Raw genomic sequence first — 8,212 nt, 5'->3', positions numbered from 1 at the left:
TTGTGCAATCTTATGCCCTGTTTGGCCCCTCTGAGCTGAGATTTGATCATCTAACTTTCCTGCTGCCAAGTACCAGACTACACTGCTAGCCATAAGTCAATGAAAATGCCATGAGTCAATGAAAATGCAACAAGGCATATTTCGGGAGGCATTTTTAGAGCAAACATCACAACTTAAACTATGCTCAATGAGCAGAGTTCCCTTTTCCATGCATAGTTTTACAGTTTTCTTTAAAGCTGCACAACTGTACCATTCCAGTACATTCCTGTATAGAGGGCCCCAAGACCACACCCCAGGTTCAATGATTCGCTAGGAGGACTGACAAAATTCAGCACATAGTTGTACGCACAGCTAAGATTCATTACAGTGAAAGGATACAAAACAAAGTCAGCAAACGAAAAAGGCATATGGTGAAAAGCCTAGAGAAAACCAGGCACAAGCTTCCAAGAGTCCTCTCCCAGTAGAGTCACACAGGACAGCTTAATTCCCCCATCAACAAGTTGTGCCAACACATGTGAAATATTACCTCCTGGGGAAGCTCATTAGAGACAGTGCCCAAGGCTTTTATTGGGAGCTGGTCATATAGGCACCTTCTGCCTAACACATACCAAAATTCCAGACTCCCAGGAGGAAAGCAGGTATTTAACATAAACCACACTGGTTGTACAAACAGTTTAAGTACAATGAACCACTCTCATCAGTTCTGTGAATGGTGGGAACCCTCCCCAAAACACATCCTAGACACCAGGCCAACCCGTAAGCAGGACTTTCCACTGATAAGCAGGCTCTTGGCCCTTGGCCAAGGCATCTTTACAGCAAAAGTATTATCAGTAGGACCTCCTGCAGCAGGGTGAGAGCAGCCTGCAGTACTGATCTCAGTTATGCCCTTTCGGGGTCCTTTGCTTAGCCAATTAAAACAAGTACCACTAACTATACAGATCTATCTGAAAAAGCCAGTTGATATCATCCTTAAGCTTCTGATTAACTTTTTTTTCTTTTTAACCTAGCCCAAGGCATCAATTCAGGCACAGCCACAAAGTTGAAGCTGACCTGAAAGCTTTCCAGGGCTGAGGCAGTATGATAGTTGGGGCACACAGACAAGTACAGTCCCAGAGATTGCAAGTGGTAACCATAGAAACAAAGAGTTCACAAATGTTGGGGCATGCCAAGCAGGACATACATTAGTCAGGCAGCACAGGCTATCAGGGCCCCATGTGGCCTTGTACTGTCAGACCTCCCACTCTGGGTTCTCAGTCCAGTCCAAATTATGCAGTTCAGTCCTTGATTTCAGAGGGACTGCCTGAGGCAAGTCAGTTCCAAACAGTTTTACTTGTCTATAACATCAGTTCAACAGCTTCACTAGTGTGGACAACATCTATAGGTGTTCTGCAGGCAAGTGCTGGGGTCACCCCCTGCCATCTCAGTGCTGGTAAGGTGTGAGCCTAGGCTCAGCAACCAGTTTAATTCAGAGAACTCGCAGCTTGAAAGGAACAGTTCTGAAAAACAAAGATCATTAATGCCCTTCCCCCCTGCCTCCCCATCCCCAGGTGCTGGGGTTTTACGTTTTCCTGCATCATTACAAAATCAGTTGTGTCCTGTTCAGCAATGATAACAACATTTTTTCAATTATCCCCTACTCTCATCTAGACCATTCACCTGGAAAAGTTGTATGCAAAAGGCATAAAAGCATTTTCACAGAAAAACATTTTTGTATAATTTAACCAGAAAGACCCATCATATTCGAAATGGGTCAGAATGAAATCTTAAATTTTTAAAAGATAATTATATTGGGCTTAATAACCTGCCATGCCGTTTGTCCTAATCATTTATCCAGGGAGCAGCCTAGAAAAGATCAGTCCCTTTCCGGGGACAGCTGCATTTAATAATCAAACTGCCTTCCTAAGGTGTGTATACCAGGAAAAAGGTGAGGGGCGTGGAGTCAGGCTATCAGACCGCCATTGCAAACTGCAACTAATTTAGAAAGCTGAATACAAGTCAACAGCAGTGAGATGACCCTGAAATGGGGTCCAGAGTCTGACTTGTTAGTAGTGGGTGGAGGTGTCACACTCCCTAGCTTTTGCAGGAACCCTATTAGGAATGCATTCAGTCTCTGTATCAGAAATATAGAGCTGCTCAGCAGCTCAATTTCACACGGCCCCATCAGAAATAAGCTCTTTTCTGTGGGCATTTGTGACCCAGATGGTCCAGCCAGCATCCATGATGTTTCCACAATTTAGCCCACTGAGAAGTGTCTTAAATGTGTAACTATTCCAGAACCTAAGTTTTATTTTTTGAGCAGAACTTCGTCAGCTTTTAGTTTGGCACAGCTAGTGCTGAGGCTGAAATAGCCCAGACCAGGTTTCAGCTTAGAGTCAGGTCTAGGCAATTAAGCGTCAGGATTCCAAAAAAGCCAGCAGCTTTTCTTTAGCAGCATATTCAAAGCCCAGATACTACAAGGCCAGAGAGCCATGTTCCAAGTCCAACAGACAAGTGAGGCTTTATGACACCCTTTTTATCTCGTCAGCCTTAGAGTCCAAACAGACCCACCCAAAAATATGCACATCAGGCTGGAAAATCATCAGGCTTTATGGATCAGACATCTGATTTTAGAAAAGCTCATTAGCAACTCAAATCTGCTTTGTAAAACTCCAAAAGTGTATTTCTATCTGGAGAGTGCCTCTCTTTCCATGTTGTTTCATTTTTTTCCAGAAGTTACAATAAGCAAAAAGTATAACAAATATCATCAGTTACAGAGACTGGCTTTGTTTTCAACACTCAAAAAAGAAAAAAAAATTTCAATCCACCCACCAATGGCAAAAAGCAAGTATTTATTTGTGTGTCCCACTAACACTTTTTCTTTGCAGCTTTCCCTGACTGGGATGATCCCTGTAGCATTTATGAAATTATAAGCATACAATATTTTCCATCAATTTTTATCCTACCTCCAGATGCAAAAGCCACAAAGCACAAAGCTATTTCAACACAGCGCACCCCCCTCAACCTTTAAATGGAAATTTACTCAACCCTCTACCAGTAAATTTAACATTTACAGGATTAACATTAGAGCTACCAAGGAAGCCTCTCAGCTGGAATTGGGGGCAGGAGAGGGAGGATAGGGCTACTGTACCAGTGATGGTAACTAGGCTGAAGAAATGGCCTAGTGTTTTTTTCCCTTTTCCCCCTCTGGTTTGCTCTGCTGCAGCCGTGGGAACTGACCTAACATTTTTTTCCTTCCACTTGGAAAAAAGAGCAATACAAACTTTTAGTATTTCTGGGTCATCCAAACTCACCTTTGGGAATTTTGGGGCCCTTCTCCTCCCACATTAAGGAGAGAACAAAATACAAAAAGGCATCACCTTTTCCCCCTCACTTTAGCACATTTTAGCACAGGCTGCACTTTTGCCCCTCACTTCAGCCAGCACAGCCAGAAACAGCCAGGAGATCCAGCAAGCCAACTCTCCCGGAGTTGGATCTATCATTTTCAAATTCCACAGGTAACTTCTACCTCTCAGAAAATACTGCTGTTTCATCCCGTGAATGACTCAATAGCCAGCATAGTTAATACTAAAGATGTGTTATCCCTCACTCCTTCACCTTTACTTTTCTCAAGCTGCTTTTGCCATATTTCAGTGAGTCAGAGTTGGGCTAGCAAATCCCATTTCTGACACCAACTGAGTTAGGGGTCCTCAAGACCACCCTCCCCCAAGGTCTGATGATTTACTAGGAGGACGGACAATGTTCAGCATATAGTTGTACTCACAGCTAAGATTTATTACTGTGAAATGATACAAAACAAGACAGCAGATAGAAAAGGCACATGGATCAAGCACATTAGAGCCCAAGGCTTTATTGGGGGACTGGTCATGTAGGCACCTTCTGCCTAACACATACCAAAATTCCAGACTCCCAGGAGGAAAGCAGGTATCCAGCATAATCCACACTGGTTGTACAAACATTTTAGGTACAATGAGCCACTCTTATCGTTCTGTGGATGGTGGGAACCCTCTCCAAATCACATCTCAGACACTGGCAAAAGGCCAACCTTGTAAGCAGAACTTCCTAAGGATAAGCAGGCTCAGATCTGCTATGTTAACTCTTTCCTACACAGCCCCATTGACCTTTAACTTAGCTGGCATATCCATGAGGCTTAGGCATCCTTAGGAGCTGTAGTGTACCCAGGCCCCCAAGAAGCCTAAGGTGATAGCATAGATCCTGCATCTGAGATAGCCACATCTTCCTAGTAATTATGTAGCTGTGAGATTCCACTAATGCCCGGTGTGGTAGGTTGAATAACAGCCCCCAGAGATTTCCAGGTTCTAATCCCTGTAACCTATGAGTGTTAATTTATGTGGTAAAAGGGATTTTGCACATGTGATCAAGTTAGGGATCCTGAGATGGGGATTAGCCGTTTGGGCCCTAAATGTAATCACAAGTGTCCTTAACAGAAAGAGGCCAGAGGGAGATTTGACTATAGAAGAGGAAGTAGGAGATGTAATGATGGAAGCAAGAGGCTGAAATGATGTAAGGAAGGGGTCATGAGCCAAGACCCTCCAGAAACTGGAAAACGTAAGGAAACTGATTCTTCCTTAGAACCTCTAGAAGGAAGGCAGCTGTGCCAACACCTTTATTTCAGTCTACTGAAACGCATTTTGGACTTCTAGCTTTCAGAACTGTAAGATAATTTTGTGTTGTTTTAAGCTACTAAGTTTGTGGTACTTTGTTACAGCAGCAATAGAAAAGTAATATACCAAGTCTTACTTCTTTCCTGGATATACCATTTCCATTTCATAATGCATGCTTTCTAGGCAATACCCACTTTGTTGACATTTTTATTTTTGACCCATTCCAGAATGGGCAGGTCAGAGAATAACATCATGTGCTATTGCTTAGTTAGCTTCTCAGGGTCCACCAGCACTCAACAACAGGCCAATAATTACCCCTCAAATGGAGTATACCAGGCAGTGGTGTTAGAAAAATGCTGTGTCCAAAACCCTAGTGGGCACCACTGCCTAGTGCCACAGATGCAGTCTACTGCAAGCACTGTCAAGCACTGATATTTGAAGCTCAAAAGGCTCATTAGAACTAGCCTGTCGAAATAGGAGGGCAGTCTGTATAGCCTTCTAGATAGTTTCCTTATGTATCTTCTTACTACCACTTCCATAGTCAGTATAGTTATCTGCTCATCCCCTCTCCTCCCTTCGCCTGGCATCCTGTCCTGCTCTACTGGTATCACATAACTGGGCTGAAAGATCCAGGTGGGCTCCTAGTTGTATACTCATCCCACTAGCACTGTTCAATTTGTGTCATTTCCCCACTGGGAACATTCCTAATAATCAAGAGAAGTATTATACATACACAACACATCTGTTCCCACAATACATTCAGAGGTATCAGTTACAACCACTTGGGTGTGTGAACTTTTCACTGAATAAAAGATAATACAGACAAGTTTCAAGGGCCACAATGGTATGGCCTCTTTTACCATAGATAAGGTCAACTTTTGGCAGGAGTTACACGTCGGACAGGACATGGTTTTTTCTATGACTGCTGGAGGACTTCAGTGTGGTAAATTCACCTTCATTGTCCCCAAACTTGTTTTTTTGGCAAGAAGCCTCTATATTGTCAGTGTTTACTAGTCACACCTGCTGGCAAGCATCTGCTAACACTGCAATAATGCCATCAACACAGAAACTTTAGATTTGTCAACCAACAGACACTATTTACACAGGAAACACTTTGGACATCAAAAAGCTTTTCTCTAACACTTTATAAGCATTCATAGCACAAAAAAGTAACGTATCATATAAATTATACATTTTTACAATTAAATTGTAAAAATGGCTCAGAGCCATTAAATTGGCTCAGAGCCTTAATTTTTAATTTGATTTAAACATTGCTTTTAGTCTGATGACAACACCAATGGTGCAGAGTTCTGGAGATATGTTCAAAGCAGCACTCACCTGCAGCTTTTCTTCGGTTCCAGAGTCTCCGAGGCAGTCAGTAGTGTTTTGTCAAATGCAAACTTTAGGTTCTTCTCTGAGAATGCAGAACACTGCATGTATTCGACAGCCTTCAGGTCACAGAACAGCATTTCAGCAGTCTGCGGAGGGAGAGGTTTCTGTGTTCTTGGCAAGCTTCTCGATAATAGAGGGTATCACATTTCTGAGATCAGTTTTGGCTCCAACAAATAAGGAGTCTTCAAACAATGGTGAATTATCTCAGGTACCCACTTTTCTTTCACATTTCCAAATAAGGGCTGAAGACCACTGAAAAAGACTAGAAATATATGTTTGTGGATAGCTGAGGGGTTGTTCTGTCAAATCTTTCTTGTCCTGCAGGATCAAAAAGTCCATAAGTGTATGGCTCTCACCAGTTACTGACTGCATAGTTGTCAGAAACCATGGAACGTATTCAGACATTAACTTATTGTTGTATAGCATATCAAGACACATCTTACCAACAACACCATCACTCACAACACAAATTGTCTGCATTGCTGAAATATTTTTTACTCCACTGGAAATAGTCCAAATATAATTCAGTACACGGGCCTCTCACTGTTGTGGCCTCTCCCGTTGCGGAGCACAGGTTCCGGATGCGCAGACTCAGCGGCCATGGCTCACGGGCCCAGCCGCTCTGCGGCATGTGGGATCCTCCCGGACCGGGGCACGAACCCATGTCCCCTGCAACAGCAGGCGGACTCTCAACCACTGCGCCACAAGGGAAGCCCCCCCTTTCTGCCAACTTCTTTTTTTTTTTTTTCTGTGTCTTTATTCCTGTTTCACCCCTAGGTTTTTCATGACATTTTTTTTTAAATTCCATATATATGTGTTAGCATACGGTATTTGTCTCTCTCTTTCTGACTTACTTCACTCTGTATGACAGACTCTAGGTCTATCCACCTCATTACAAATAGCTCAATTTCGTCTCTTTTTATGGCTGAGTAATATTCCATTGTATATATGTGCCACATCTTCTTTATCCATTCATCCGATGATGGACACTTAGGTTGTTTCCATCTCCGGGCTATTGTAAATAGAGCTGCAATGAACATTTTGGTACATGACTCTTTTTGAATTATGGTTTTCTCAGGGTATATGCCCAGTAGTGGGATTGCTGGGTCATATGGTAGTTCTATTTGTAGCTTTTTAAGGAACCTCCATACTGTTCTCCACAGTGGCTGTATCAATTTACATTCCCACCAACAGTGTAAGAGGGTTCCCTTTTCTCCACACCCTCTCCAGCATTTATTGTTTCTAGATTTTTTGATGATGCCCATTCTGACTGGTGTGAGATGATATCTCATTGTAGTTTTGATTTGCATTTCTCTCATGATTAGTGATGTTGAGCATTCTTTCATGTGTTTGTTGGCACTCTGTATATCTTCTTTGGAGAAATGTCTATTTAGGTCTTCTGCCCATTTTTGGATTGGGTTGTTTGTTTTTTTGTTATTAAGCTGCATGAGTTGCTTATAAATTTTGGAGATCAATCCTTTGTCAGTTGCTTCATTTGCAAATATTTTCTCCCATTCTGAGGGTTGTCTTTTGGTCTTCTTTATGGTTTCCTTTGCTGCGCAAAAGCTTTTAAGTTTCATTAGGTCCCATTTGTTTACTCTTGTTTTTATTTCCATTTCTCTAGGAGGTGGGTCAAAAAGGACCTTGCTGTGATTTATGTCATAGAGTGTTCTGCCTATGTTTTCCTCTAAGAGTTTGATAGTTTCTGGCCTTACATTTAGGTCTTTAATCCATTTTGAGCTTATTTTTGTGTATGGTGTTAGGGAGTGATCTAATTTCATACCTTTACATGTAGCTGTCCAGTTTTCCCAGCACCACTTATTGAATAGGCTGTCCTTTCTCCACTGTACATTTCTGCCTCCTTTGTCAAAGATAAGGTGACCATATGTGCGTGGGTTTATCTCTGGGCTTTCTATCCTGTTCCATTGATCTATCTTTCTGTTTTTGTGCCATTACCATACCGTCTTGATAACTGTAGCTTTGTAGTATAGTCTGAAGTCTGGGATCCTGATTCCTCCAGTTCCTTCTTTCGTTCTCAAAATTGCTTTGGCTATTCGGGGTCTTTTGCGTTTCCATACAAATTGTGAAATTTTTGTTCTAGTTCTGTGAAAAATGCCAGTGGTAGTTTGATAGCGATTGCATTGAATCTAGATTGCTTTGGGTAGTATAGTCATTTTCACAGTGTTGATTATTCCAAC

At 42.2% G+C, this 8,212-nt stretch overlaps 1 pseudogene; it reads right to left on the bottom strand.

The window, feature by feature from the left end:
- Positions 1-357: 357 nt before the first annotated feature.
- On the bottom strand, positions 358-6,618 carry LOC132522895 (cell division control protein 42 homolog; annotated as a pseudogene).
- Positions 6,619-8,212: the final 1,594 nt, after the last annotated feature.

The sequence above is a fragment of the Lagenorhynchus albirostris genome, chromosome 7, assembly GCF_949774975.1.
Source record: "Lagenorhynchus albirostris chromosome 7, mLagAlb1.1, whole genome shotgun sequence".
Classification (NCBI taxonomy): Eukaryota; Metazoa; Chordata; class Mammalia; order Artiodactyla; family Delphinidae; genus Lagenorhynchus; species Lagenorhynchus albirostris.
The sequence above is the reverse complement of the archived record's forward strand: the minus strand, read 5'-3'. Positions and strand labels throughout refer to the sequence as shown.